The sequence below is a fragment of the Artemia sp. Qi Xiang Cuo genome, chromosome 6 (genome assembly GCF_049724085.1).
Source record: "Artemia sp. Qi Xiang Cuo chromosome 6, ASM4972408v1, whole genome shotgun sequence".
In the NCBI taxonomy this organism is placed as follows: Eukaryota; Metazoa; Arthropoda; class Branchiopoda; order Anostraca; family Artemiidae; genus Artemia; species Artemia sp. Qi Xiang Cuo.
Window position 1 is genome coordinate 2,766,198 of NC_142799.1, and position 14,046 is coordinate 2,780,243.

General features: G+C 36.4%; 1 protein-coding gene across 1 annotated transcript in view; it reads left to right on the top strand.

The window, feature by feature from the left end:
• The first annotated feature begins 325 nt into the window (after positions 1–325).
• Positions 326–14,046, top strand: part of Ptpmeg (protein tyrosine phosphatase Meg) — a 299,589-nt gene continuing 285,868 nt past the window's right edge. Inside the window, exon 1 of the mRNA XM_089090461.1 lies at positions 326–383. The gene's annotated coding sequence lies outside the window, so the exon portion shown is untranslated. The remainder of the gene's footprint in view (positions 384–14,046) is intronic.

A 14,046-nucleotide genomic window follows, 5' to 3' on the forward strand; every position in this document is an offset into this window, starting at 1 on the left:
CTGGTGCTAGTTTAAATTTGACTTGTAATTTTCGCATGAATGTATTTCCCTGATTGTTATAAAAAGGTGAAACCAAAAAAGTAACTAACACAAGAATTTAACTTTTGCATAGACTGTTTATCACTCTGAGTTTATATGAGTTCTTTTTTCGGATCCTCTTGTTTTGATAATTATTTTTCCTTGTTTGGTTTTTACGACACTCCATGAATATATTCATTATGGAATTGTCGAACTGTTCTATTTTCCTGGAATTATCAGCGCTGTCTATGTTTGCAATATTATTAGGTAGCGCAACCGTAACCCTTCTTGTATAGTATTTAAAATAAAGACATGTTCAAGTTCAAAGAAAGTCAGAAACTCATATCTTAACAACGATACTAGGAGTAAGTAGCCTGTATTTGTTAGAAATAGAGTAATAAATTAAGTGGTAATTTGATAACTACCTCCCACCTTATACTAATGTTTGGGTGTAAGTCTATAGTCTAGGCTGTAAAAAAGCTTGTTCATTTTGTTGTTTTAATTTAAATTGATATTTTCAAAAATATGCCTAGTCATCTAAATTTATAGCTGCCAACATAATTTAGGGTAAAATTATAGTTTAGGAGGTTTTTTCTGTCTTGGAATGCATTTGAGTTAAGTGAATGAAAATCTTAGAAATGTATTCAGAGCCTGACTAATCTACTGGGAAGGTATTTTGAAGTAGCCTACCCACCTTCACTCCTTCTTTCTCTAGAGATCATTGACCCATAAAAACCAGTAGCCTAGGCCTATTCAATTGAGCAAAATTATGGGTTTAGCTAAGATTTAGATTTACACAATTTAGCTAAGATGAAAGTGAAAATGTCATTTTGAGGCCTTTTTAATGCTCTTTCATGATTCAAGAATCACTTCTGGGGCTAGTTGTATCTTGAGCCCTTAAAGGGGACCCAAAGGTATTTTGTATGAATAATGAAAGAGCATAACAAAAAAATCAAATTATATTTTTTCATTTTCTTCCTAGATAAATCATATAGCCAACTGCAAATTTACCATGAAATTTACCCACCCCACCCCCCTAATGTGCAAATATATACCCTGAATTAGAATATGCCATGAATTGTTGATGGCAAAGCTTTGAATTGCAAAATTCAGTAACTCTTTTGTTGTTCACATTATTGACTTATGAATAATGTAAACATACCACTCAATGCCTTTTTTGTAATCTTTCATAATATAATAATAAGTTTTGTTGGAAATTAATTTTACCCCCACCCCTATATATATCAGTTCTGGTTATATTTTTGTAAATTACAGGGGGGGGGGGGTAAATTTTATTTCTGATGTAAATGAGAGATAAGTTTAAACTTCCCCCTCCCCTACTGTGCATATATATACCCTGAATTGGTATATATAGGGTTGGGGGTAAAATTCATTTCTGATAAAAATGATTATTATATTTGGAAAGAGCATAAAAAAAGCATCAAGTGGTATGTTTACTTTAGTCATAAGTCAATAATATGAATAACAAAAAATTTACCCAAAATTCAGTGCTATTTTTGTTGACAGCATTTGAAAAACTTGAAATGGTAGGGAAACACTTTATGGGGTTTTGAGTTTCCCAGTAAATGAGGTTTGAATTGTTATAAATAGATATTTTTGGAATATATTACTCTTGAACAACTTATGTATAAACTAGTCATATGTTTTTTGGTACTGGTGCATTATATGGTCACTTCTAAAAAGTCAAGTTTGGTTAATGCTAATAAAATAAAATAGGATGAATATATAATAGTTTAGAAACAAATTTGGGCTATATATTCACACATTGGGGGGGGGGGGTGAGGGGTAAAGCATAGCATATATTAAATATATAACCTAACCTAGGTACCTCCCCCTAAGCCCCAAAAAACAACAGTTTAAATATTGTAAATGCAATGAAAACTACTCTTTGCATTCTATTTCATGAGACTGCTATTGAGAAATAACCAATCTGGCAGGTTTTGTCTCATTAGTATATAAAAGGGACCATATAATGTACCAATGCCATTTTTTTTGCAACTTTTCAGTAACTTAAGTAGTCTTGATAACTTCTTTGTGTGGTTACAAAAATGAAATACCTTTGGGGCCCCTTTAACAGCTCAAGATGCATCTACCCCCAGAATCAATTCTTGAATTATGAAAGAGCATAAAAGAAGGCATCAAATGATGCTTCACTTTCATCTTAGCTAAATTATGTTGCCTACTGCAGATTTACCAAATTATGTAAAACTAAAACCCAAACAACTTGTTATCAAAGTGGAATTGAGAAGAATTGTCTATATCAATGAACATTTAAAAATCTAAGCTATGCATCAATATCTCTATTAGGCTATTAATATTATTTAAGATCAAACACTTGAAATTATTAGTTTATTGACTTACCAACAAGGACATCTTTTTGTAAATACCAATTATTCTATTTTGACATATATATATGTATATCCTTTTGGTGTTTCACATATTTACAGAAAGCTAATTTTCTTCTGATTCTAAAAATGTAGCTTTTATTGCTTGATATTTATTCTATAAACCACAAATATTAAACAATTTTTGTCTTTTTAATTGCTTGTCAAAACAGAGACCACATTTTAGTTCATACTGATAAACAAAAGTTCAAATAGGGATAAAATTCTTTTTTATAAAAGTGATAAATTTCATAAAAATACTAGATATTTTGGTCACATATGCAATGGCCATCATCAGTAGTGATGGTTACTGCATATGTGACCAAAATATCTGGTATTTTTGTGAAATTTATCACTGTCTATTAAAAGAAATTTATCCCAATTTGAGCTTTTGTTTATTGTCATACAAATGCAAAGTGGTTCCCAAAACTATCTAGTTTATACTGACAAATTATTGGTGAATATTTCACCAAGGAGGCAGGCTGTTATTACCAGGGTTTGCATTTGGTTAAATTTTTCCTGAAGGTGAAAACTGGAATAAATTTTGCAAAATTGGCAGAAATTTTTCAAAAATTCTTGGTTTCTGCAGAAAATTTGGCATAAATCAGGTAGCAATATGGTAAAATTTTTAAATATTGCCCCCCTCCCCCAATGAAATGAGGCTCAGAATGCTTCTGCTTGTTACTACCCTCCCATTACATCATGCTGTGGTGAAATAGGGGTGGTCCAAAAACTCATCTCTACTTTCCCAGAATGCCAAAGAAAAGTGGTCTTTCCCAAAAGGAGGTCTTCTGCTTAAATGAAGTGCAAGAAAAGTATTTTCTGCTTCACAACTTTGCTTAATCCCAATTTACAACAGTTGAAAGATCTGCAAGTATATTTCTTAAATTTGAAAGAAACAATTGATTTGGCTGAAAATTCTACTCAAATAACAGAATTGCATTATCAAAACCAAAAACAAAGAAAAGAGACTGAACTGAAAATTAAGGTATAATGTTGTTTATCAGAATTCCAATAGGTATAGACCTGTCAAGTAGGCAAATTTCTAAGAATTACAAATCAGAAGAGGGTAAACATAGTGAGAGTGAGTTTTGTTTCTAACACAAATAAATGATATGTTTGGATTCAGGACATAATTCTGACTCTAAAGATAGGCTGTGTATATTTCTTAACTATCTCATTAGTGAGTAAATAGGAAAATTTACCAAAAAAAATACCATTTGAAGCTGATTCAGGAATGGTAATATATTATTATCCTTGGTCTTGATGGTAAAATGTTATTTTGAAATCAAATTGGCAAGAATTTTTAAAAAGAGCATAAAGTCCCATAAAAATGACTACAGCAGAACTGACACCACATGGTCTTATTTTTACTTGCTACATATTATAAAGTAAGCAAATTTCGTAATTTTTATGTTAGCTTTTCATATACCATAGGGCTATATATGAGACCATTGGGGAGGGGGGAGTGATCATGAATTGTTATTAATGGAAACAAAACTATGAAAATGAGCATGCAGTTTCTGATCTAGCATGTCCCCTTCTGGAGAGCCACTTGTAATCTTTTGGATGTGTTGTTCTATAAGTTTAGCTATAGTACAGTCTGCTATAATCTTTGAACTTTGTATCCAACTGAACTTTGTATTGGGTGTCTTGGCAAATATTTTGCAAAATAGAAAAAAAGTAGAGCAGAATATCAATTTATGAGTGAGTATAAGAATCTTCCAGAAGGCTGCAAAATACAGGATGTGGGAGAGAGCAACAACATTGCATAGGGTTAAGAGATAGCAGTGATCAAAACAAAGCTTAGCAGAGATTTTGTAAGCATATGAATCTGATATACAGTGTTTGATGTGCTCTGTTAGGAGATGACAAATATGAGAAATTATATTTACTATGGAAATGTCAAAATAAATGATTTGGTCTGATAGGTGTATTTTTGAATTTCTAAGTACAGTTGCATCAGGAAGTAGGCCTTGGGGTGGGAGGAAACATGCCCTGGGGAATTTTGAAAAATAGCTTTTTAGAGGGGGGGGTATTTCCATCCCATAGATCTCTCACTAAAATGGAGAATATATTAAAAAAGAAAATATGAAAACCAGCAACCAACCAACTTTTGTGCATAGCCCAGGGCTATATTTAGGCATTAGGGGGGGGGGCTGAAATGTAGTTGGGTAATTTTTTAGGTTTTTTTACCCTTCACAAAGAAAATGCTCTAATATTGTAAGAGTAGTACCTTTTGATTTCTCCCTCTTCTTTACTGTTCCAAAGGGGTTTGACCTTTGGTGAACTTGGATAAAAATTTATGTTATAAAAGTAAAGCCTTGAGAAATAGATCTACTAGACATGCAATGCATGGATAAATAATTTTGAGTCTTGTAAATTTACTAGGCCTAATTTTTGATTTATAAGGTTTTAATTAATTTGGGAAAGTGTGATATATCAGTACCCAAAACAATTAAATACAGATTGTTGGACTAACAATCAGCTAAGGTTAAAGTTAAAATTTATCATAATCTCATTATAAAACACATTATTAAAGTAGTGGTGTATGTCTTTAATTAAGAAAAAATATGGCCTAATCAAACAAAAGTACAGCAAATTTAGTAACATGTCTTCTATGACATTTTTAAGCCTTAGAGATAAGGAAGACATAAGGATAGACGCTTGAAACGTTGTTTTGGATATAAATTGGCTCTGAATTCATCCCTGGAAGTTTATTCTCCCAACACAACTGCTTTCCAAGGTAGTAAAAAGTCCTTTGTACAAAGTTTTGCCTTATATCCACAGAGGTAACACTCTTGTTCATGGCCTCTTCTAATCTAAGCTCCACAATAAAAAAATTCTTGCTTTATTAGCCTAGATTCAGGAGTTTAATTGGATTTTCAGAAATGCTCACTTGTTTAACTGCTTTGCAGCCATTATGTAATGCCTGGATGTAGCCATATGTTATTTACAAAAGCACGTTATTTACCTTAATGACCTTGCCTTAATTTGAATTTTGGAGCAGAATTAAGGTCCATACAGGATCTGTTGTGCTTTGTGTTGGGGATGGTATTTTTTTTCACTGTGTTGGGGCCCAGTGACAAACTATAAGAGAGGTTTGCTGGAAAGATTTTTTTTTACTCATTTCTCATCAACAGTAGCTTATCAATTTAAAATATTACCAATAATAGTGGCAGCTAAGAATAATAGGCACAAACAGGGGCAATTATTTCTAATTTTGGCCAATGGCAGTTTGGTCTCTGACCATGAGGCAGGTTGTTTCATGGTATATATTATCCTGAGGTTGAATGAATTGAAACCAGTACTGGCTGCCAAAATCATACCATGGGGTTCCCCTTGACAGATGAAGTAATCACAGTGAAACATCACTTGAGGAGCTATCAGAGATGGTAGAAAGAAGTTCTCTTGCTAATACCTGTTCTGAGGATCTGATGCCACTTGCTGTTGGTGGATAGGATGCTGCTGGTGGGGGACTCTCCTAACCCTTTTAAGGTATATGCATTAAACACAGCTAAACTGGAAGCAAATCTAAACATTATGGGTTTAACCCAGAAAAGGAACCTTGCACCAAGTGTCAGGCCTATGCTGGGAGTCAGTTGCATTTAATCTAGTTATTTATGTGGCAACCAAATTGACTATTCCTCAGCCTAATGCATTTGTTAACCTTTTCAACACCAATTTTATGGTCTGTGTGTCACCTGTTTAATTGGCCTGATGTTTTCTTTTTTTTTATTAAGTAAACAATTCTTTAATTTTGGTGTCATTGTTTGGATTCAGCCAGTAGTAAATCATTCATAATTTGCTTTGGCTTTCTGAGGCCAAAGTCCTCACTGCAATCGACATTCATGTTTTATTTTGTCTCCTGAGTCTATTAACCAATGCCTTTCCTGGTAAGTAGGCCTTGCCTTCAGTTAAAAAATGGGTAATATTTTTGTTTTTTTTTATATATCACAAAAATCAAATAGCAAAAAAAGAAATATATTATTCAACGCCCTTTCCAAATGTAATAGATACTACTATTGTAATAGAATAAAAAAGTTTTTTGACAAAAACAAATTTTAAGGAAGTAGCCATACTCTGATTGAGCAACAGGATGGTGAATATTTCTATGTTATTTTTAATGGTTGTAAATGCATGTATACACGTTTTTCTCAGTTGTAATTTATACTCAACATTATTCTCATAATAAACACTTTACTTGGGGAGTATTATTTTCCATAAGCATTTCCATTCCTAAAAACGACTTATTCCCTGTTGATTTAGCTGGAAGGAAAACTTAACAGTCTTGCTGTTTGCATTAATGTTGATTGGGCCAACAATGCCAACAATCATACTGCCTGCAATACATAATATAAACAAATCAATTTGTAAGGGATATACCATGGGCGTACAGAAGGGCGTGCCATGGTATACCATGGGCGTGCTGAATAAGCAGATGGTTGAAAAAACAGTTGAAAAAGGGTGTGTTGTTAACCGGCTGGAGAGGAGAGTGTGTTAATCTATCATCAAGGCCTGAATTAATAAACAGGACTGAGACATCAAATCTATCATTTTAGCCAATTTTTATACATGATTGAGTATCTGGTGAAAAGATCAGTTTGGTTCCTTTGTTTTTCTAAAGTTACTCCCTTTTTGAAACACCTAATCTTTTCTCTACATATGGAGGGTGTCATAGACATTTCGACGTCATTTTGAAGGACAGTAATTTTGGCAAGTTGTGTTAAAATACCCTCGAAATTCTGCATTACCAGTTTTTTTTAAGTTAGCAGGGTCTACTGTCTCAAAAGTATGTTTTATAGTAGAAAATTCCCAGGGAAATATTTTGAAAAAAAATTTGTGGACTGAGTCTAAACCTTAAAATTTTTGACTTCCTTAATGCTTGTGTTACCACTATTAACAGCTCGCTGCAGTACCAAGCCACCCGAGGCCAGAACTGCTGCACACTCCTTCATCCCAATTACTTTTTACCCCCTTCCATGAAGTTCCCTTTTCACTTGAATCCTTACTTATGACCACTTCCCACCTTATTCAGGTATGATCTGCTTTTGATATGGTGCCATGTTGATGGCACCATATCAAATATTTCAGATAGAATACTGATGGCTCAGCTCCAGCACAAGCATGGAAAGTGGACAATTATTGTATGCTATGCTCCCACGAATCCGAGTCCTGCGGAAATGAAGGATCAGTTCTACGCAGAGCTCTCAGCGACCCTGTCTAGAATCTCATCCCACGACATTGTCACTCTACTGGGAGACCCTGACGTGACGGTAAGTGACAGGGAGGGCGTTTGGAGAAATGTTTTCGGCCCTTTGACTCCGGATTCACTGAATGACAACAGACAAAAACTCCTCCAGCTCTGCAATATGCATAATCTGGTTATTTCAAACACGCTCTTTCAGAGACGAGATATAGACAAATACACTTGGTATAGTAATGATGGCCAGACAAAGAAGATGATCGATTATGTTATGATCTCGGGTCGCTGGCGCTCGTCGATAACAAAGTGCCGGACTTATAGGTCGGCCGAGCTTGGAAACGCAGACCATAGGATGGTAGTCGCCACACTCAGGCTACGCCTGAGAGCACAAGGACAAGAAAGACGGCCTCCCAAGCTCGATCTGAGTAGTCTGGCTACATCTCAGATGCAACAGAAGTATGCTCTCGATATCTCTAGCCGTTTGAGCTGCCTCCAAGTTCTGGACGACCCTGAAGCAGCATGGAAGTCTTTCAAAGATAACATACTCGATTCTGCTGGCAAAACCATTGACCACAGCAGACATAAAAATAAACCCTGGATATCCCAGGAGGCTCTGGCCGTGATCAAGCTGCGCCGGAAGGCCCGTTTAGCAAAGAATATGCCAGAGTACAGACGACTCAGTGGCCTGTGTAATAGCCTACTGCATAGAAATAGGAAGACCTTTGTTGACAAGAAAGTCAGCAATCTTGAAGATGCCTCGAGAAAAGGAGACACCTGCTCCCTCTACAAACACCTCCGCGAGCTGACGGAAGGGAAGACTTCCACCGTGAGTCATGTTTTTTCTGCTGACGGAAGCATGCTGGATGACGATGCAGGCCAACTCTCTGCCTGGAGCAGTCACTTCTCAACGCTTCTGAATGCCGAGGCAGTTGCTCATCCCAACCCTGATCTGATTGAAGCAGCAATGACCACACCCGAGGCTACTTCCTACCTCGTATCGCAACCGTTTACCATCTTTGAATGCTGATCCAAAATGCTGTAAAACGGTTAAATAATAATCGAGCCCCCGGCGTCTGTGGTATTTCTGCAGAACTCCTCAAGTACGGGGTGCAGCGATAATTCAGTGGCTCCAGCTAATCTTCTCAGCTGTATGGACAATGGAAAGCATACCAAATGACTGGCATGCTTGCATTATATTGCTGGTCTGGAAATGCAAGGACAGCCATCAAATCTGCTCCAATTATCATGGGATCACGCTTCTCTCTGTTCCTGGTAAAATCTTCGCCATGTCACTCCTGGACAGGTGTTCCACCTTTTTGCGTAGAAAGAAAAGAGTCCAGCAAGCCGGATTCATTCCTGGCAGGTCGACGACGGAGCAAATGTTTACTATGCGCCAGTTGATCGAGAAGACGCAGGAGTTCCACGAAAAAGCGTACATCGCATTCGTGGACTTTAAGGCTGCCTTCGATTCTGTTGATCGCTGTTCACTTTGGCTGATACTAAGAACTACGGGTCTACCCAAGAAATATTGCTCACTCTTTGTAAAGCTGTATGAGGATATAGAAAGCTGCGTGCAAGTCAATGGAAGACGCAGTCCCACAGTCGCAGTGAAGACTGGCGTCCGGCAAGGTTGTGCCGCCGCTCCTGAGATTTTCAACTGTGTCATAGACCATGTTATGGCCAGCACGATGAATCGCCTTCAATTCGGTCTTCAGTTCGGAGACCGGGTACTCTCTGATGCTAACTTCGCCAACGACATAGCACTAGTTGCGAGCACCGTCGATAAGATGACCAAAGCTCTCCAGGTGCTCTCAGAAGAAGTAGAAAGTTGGATTGAAGATCAACTGGCAGGAAACCAAAGTTATGCTCCTTGAGCCCCCTACGTCCCGTTCTACTGTAAAGGAAGTCAACATTGAAAGCAACCGAGTAGATGTGGTTGAAGGCTTCATTTACCTGGGATCTATTCTGTCGAAGGAGGGCTTGAGCACAAAAGCTTACATCTCGAATAGCCAAAGCATCGGCACTTGTTGGGAGGCTTATCAGCATTTGGTGAAAGCCAAAAATACGCCGCTTTACAAAAATGCGCGTTTACAATGCTTCAGTCAGCACCGTCCTGCTGTATGGAGTGGAGACGTGACCAGCTGCAAAATCTATCCTCAGCGCCGTCGATGTCGCTCAGACGAAACATCTCCGAAGAATCGAAAGACTTCACTGGACTGACCTCGTTAGCAACCAGACTCTCCTATCACGTACGGCTCAAACTCCTTTCTCGACGCAGCTTCCCCAGCCTACTGTTCGGTGGTACGGCCACCTCCTTCGCATGCCACACTACACCCCCGCACGGGTCGCATTTGACTTTGACCCCACCCTACACGGATGGAAACGACCCAGAGGACGCCCACCCACTAGGCGGAAAGACAAAGCCGATGAATTCCTCACCCAAGCACGCATCCCAGTGGAAGAAGCTGCGAGCCTGGCAAGCGATAGGTCAACCTGGAGGCACCTGGTCTCATCGTTCTCTACACCGAACCCTCGGCAGGAGCCTTAAGTCAAGTAAATAAGTAAGTCATGTTGATGGCCAAAAAGCACAATCTGGTAATCCATTATCCATCTATAAAATATTGTCTTTCTCATCTTAGGCTTTCTTTCATTATAGCCCTAGAAATCAGGATCAAACCTAATTTCTTGTACAGCTTACTGTTTGATATATAATCAATCAAACGAGTACGTCAAATTATCCATAGACATTTTTTTTGAAAGATATTTAAAAATATTCTTTGGCTTTTAAAGTGTTTGTATTTCAGAGCCATATTTGACCATTGTTGTATTGTTGTAACTGTAACTTTCAATATTTTAATCTTAGTTTGAAGACTTACCTTCCTATTCTTCCATACTTCTTCAACTGTGAAACAAACATCCTTTGTTATGGCTATTCTACTTTTTACATTTTTGCTGCACCCACCATCTTTTCTTATAATACTACCTAGGTAAGTGAATCTATCCACTTTGATCTATTTTCTTGTTACCCAACATTATCCTTTCACTCTCATGTATTCCTAGTTTAAATAAGTTAGTCTTCTTAGTATTAATTTTTCAAACCTATTCTGGGACAGTGAACTCTCAAAACCACCAAAAACTCACTTTGGCAACATCTTATCTAGGATACTCAAATCCTCTGTGTAATCTAGGTCTAGGAGAGTTTTAACCTTCCAATTGGACACCACAGTTTTCCCTTAGCCTTTGCGACTTGTTTAGGCAGTATTTTACCACTATGCCTACATATACAGGACTTCCTCTTCTTTGGTATTGGTTCAAAAGGTAATCCCTACAAAATTACAGTCAATAATTAAATTTTTCAGGGTACAATGCTTCCTCACCCCCAAACAAAATACTGTTTAAAATTTCGACCATTGATCCATATGCTTACCACCATAGGTAAACATATCCATAAGTCTGAAAGTACCTCTTTAGACCAAAATATTTGCATCCGTCCACATTCTTGTAAATATACCTTAGCATGATTTAAATTTCACTTAAGTGCCCTCCCCCTTTATGTGGGTATGGCTAAACTATGCACAGTCCAAACTTCGACTATCCCCCCAAATATTAAAATTGTGGAAATTATTTGAATAATGTACTTGTGGGGTTGAATAATTTCAAATTGTTTTTCTCTTAAGCATGGCACTTGTTTTGGTGAGGGTACATTTAATATTTCAATTTATTATTTAAATAAATTAATTTAATATAGATAAATTTACTTCAATATTTAAAAGTATTTTTGTTAGTGATTTATTCAAGTGTATGATAGGTTTTAATGATCTCAGTAGAGGAAGTTCCACCACTGATAGTTTGAACACACGTTGATAAGTTCAAGAATTCCTGGCACATTTAATTGGCAACATCCCTAAAAGAGCAGAAACAACATCAGTCATAGTGCATCAAAGGGCACCATCATGCTACTTGGACTATTGAATAAACTATTTACATAATAAAAGAAAATAAATTTGATAAGGAAGCAAGGACTTGTAGAACCTAGAACAAATGCAGGGAAATGCTTGGAAGGATGTTTTGACATGCAAGTCTTACTAGAATTATATGCCTAAACATGGATGTCCTGGTCCATAGATTTTAATCACCTGCAACTTTTGTTGGTTTGTGTAAAAAGCTACAGCCAAAGATTAAATGCTTTGTAGAAACAGGAGTTGTGTGGCTAGGCATGGAAGTCTAGGTAGAGATGCATGTAAATCAGGGACACGAAATTGTAAGAAGGAGCAAGTTTTTTTTTAAGTTTCGTTTTTTTTTTAAATGGAAATACAAAAAAGGCATTTTTCAGAATCTGGAGGGGAAAATTTGTCCTTTTTTAATTTTTTTTTTCAAAAAAAAAACACAGGTACTTGTCTGTTAAACGGAACACACTCATTAAGTTAAGTTAGCTTAATCCTAATCAAATATACCGGTGTGTGTGTAACTGAACCACCGTGTAACTGAACCACAAGCAACTGAACTACCGTGTAACTGAACCACCGTGCAACTGAACCACCGTGCAACTGAACCCCCGTATAACCGAACCCCCGTGCAACTGAACCCTCGTGTAACTGAACCACCGGGCAATTGAACCCCATTTAACTTAACCCTTGTGTAAGCAAACCCCCGTGCAACTCAACCCTGTTTAACTGAACCTCCGTGTAACTGAACCCCCATGTAACTGAACCACCGTACAACTGAACCACCGTGCAATTGAACCACCGTGTAACTGAACCATCATACAACTGAACCACGGAACTCAGATTTTCAGTTCTCTAAAAATATTAGGCAATATCATTGGGTAATACACAAGTTAGAATTTTTACATTTTCAACCTTGTTGAAATTGTTTGTTTCTTAAATTCATGATATAAACGCCTGCCAAAAGTATTCATGAAAAGCTTTGTTTTATTTTGGCAAAAGAAAAAGAAGATCCGATGTCACAAACCATTAAAGCTGATTTATTACTCTTTTTTTCAGATGAACCAGACTTTTCTGGACATTAAGTAATAAACATATGTGTTTAAAATATTCGATCTTTGTGAATCTAGATAACGAATTTCTATCAGATGTCTTTGAGGAGATTGCAGCTAAAAACGACATGGGAGGGGGACTGGTTGCACTCCATCCTTTTTTTTCAACATTCCTTCTCAACTTGCCCTGAAAGTTTTAACTTCATACCCTCAGGTTTATACCCTTAGCTGTTCTCGACACATTGCAGATACAACTTATTTTAAAACTGGATGCACACATTACCTCTGGATTTAGTTGAAGATGCTCCTAAATATTTTCCGAACAATGTGATAACTGATACCATCAGACATTGTAAATGTTCGTGGTATTTACTTTTCACAACCAATAAGGGAATAAATGCTTTTTGATTGTGTTTTGCATTCTTCTTGACATTTCCCTAAGGTTTGACCTTAATGCTGCATGTTTTTTTTATTTATTGGATCAAACCTGCCATCTTTTCTTGATAAACAAAAAACTTATATATTAACAATAGGCAACTTGAATAACTTACAGCCCTTACACCAAAGGCTGAGGGTTATAAACCATAGTTATTTAACTATAGCATAGTTACTTAACCTTTGAACTGTTTTAAATAAAATGACCGTCTCAAAATTTAGATCGGATGTATTTTGGGAAAAATAGGGTGGGGTGGAAGCCCTCCAATCACTTTTTCATTTCCAGCCGAATGAGCCCCCCCCCCCATAGTTCATACAAAAATTTTTTCTACAAAAACCTTATGTGTTAGCAATAAGTAACTAGCTTAACTTACAGCTCTTGCCCCAGATGCTGCTGGTGGGTATGTTAACCCCAAAGGCATGGTTATTTGACCTTTAGACTATTTTGAACAAAATGTTTATTTTTATTTTGATCGGATGTATTTGGAGGAGGAGGGAATGTCAGTTAAGAGGGAAAGGCTGATTGACCTTTGATTCTTCAAAATTCAACTGGAACTTTCAATTTTTATTATTATTTTTATTAGTCATTTATTGCCTGTCAAAAAAAAGGTATAGTAGACGGAGTAATCACTAAAGAAAAAAAAAATAAAAAAAAAGAAGAAAAAGAAGGACACAAACACACATTGAAAATTCAAATACATGACAAAAAAAAAAACTCATCATTACATTAATACAAACAATGATGCTAACAAAAGGACGATAAAAGTATCTTTTAAAACGGGAGAGAGATTTATTAATACTAATATTATTAACATTATTATTATTATTATTCATTTATTGCCCGTCAAATATAAAGGTACATATAAGGAGTAATCACTAAAGTAACAAAAAAATAGAGAAGAAAAAAAATCATTACATACATTAGATTAATACAAACAAACTATTGTGAACAAATTGGTGATCATGGATGATTAAGCCTACTTTGA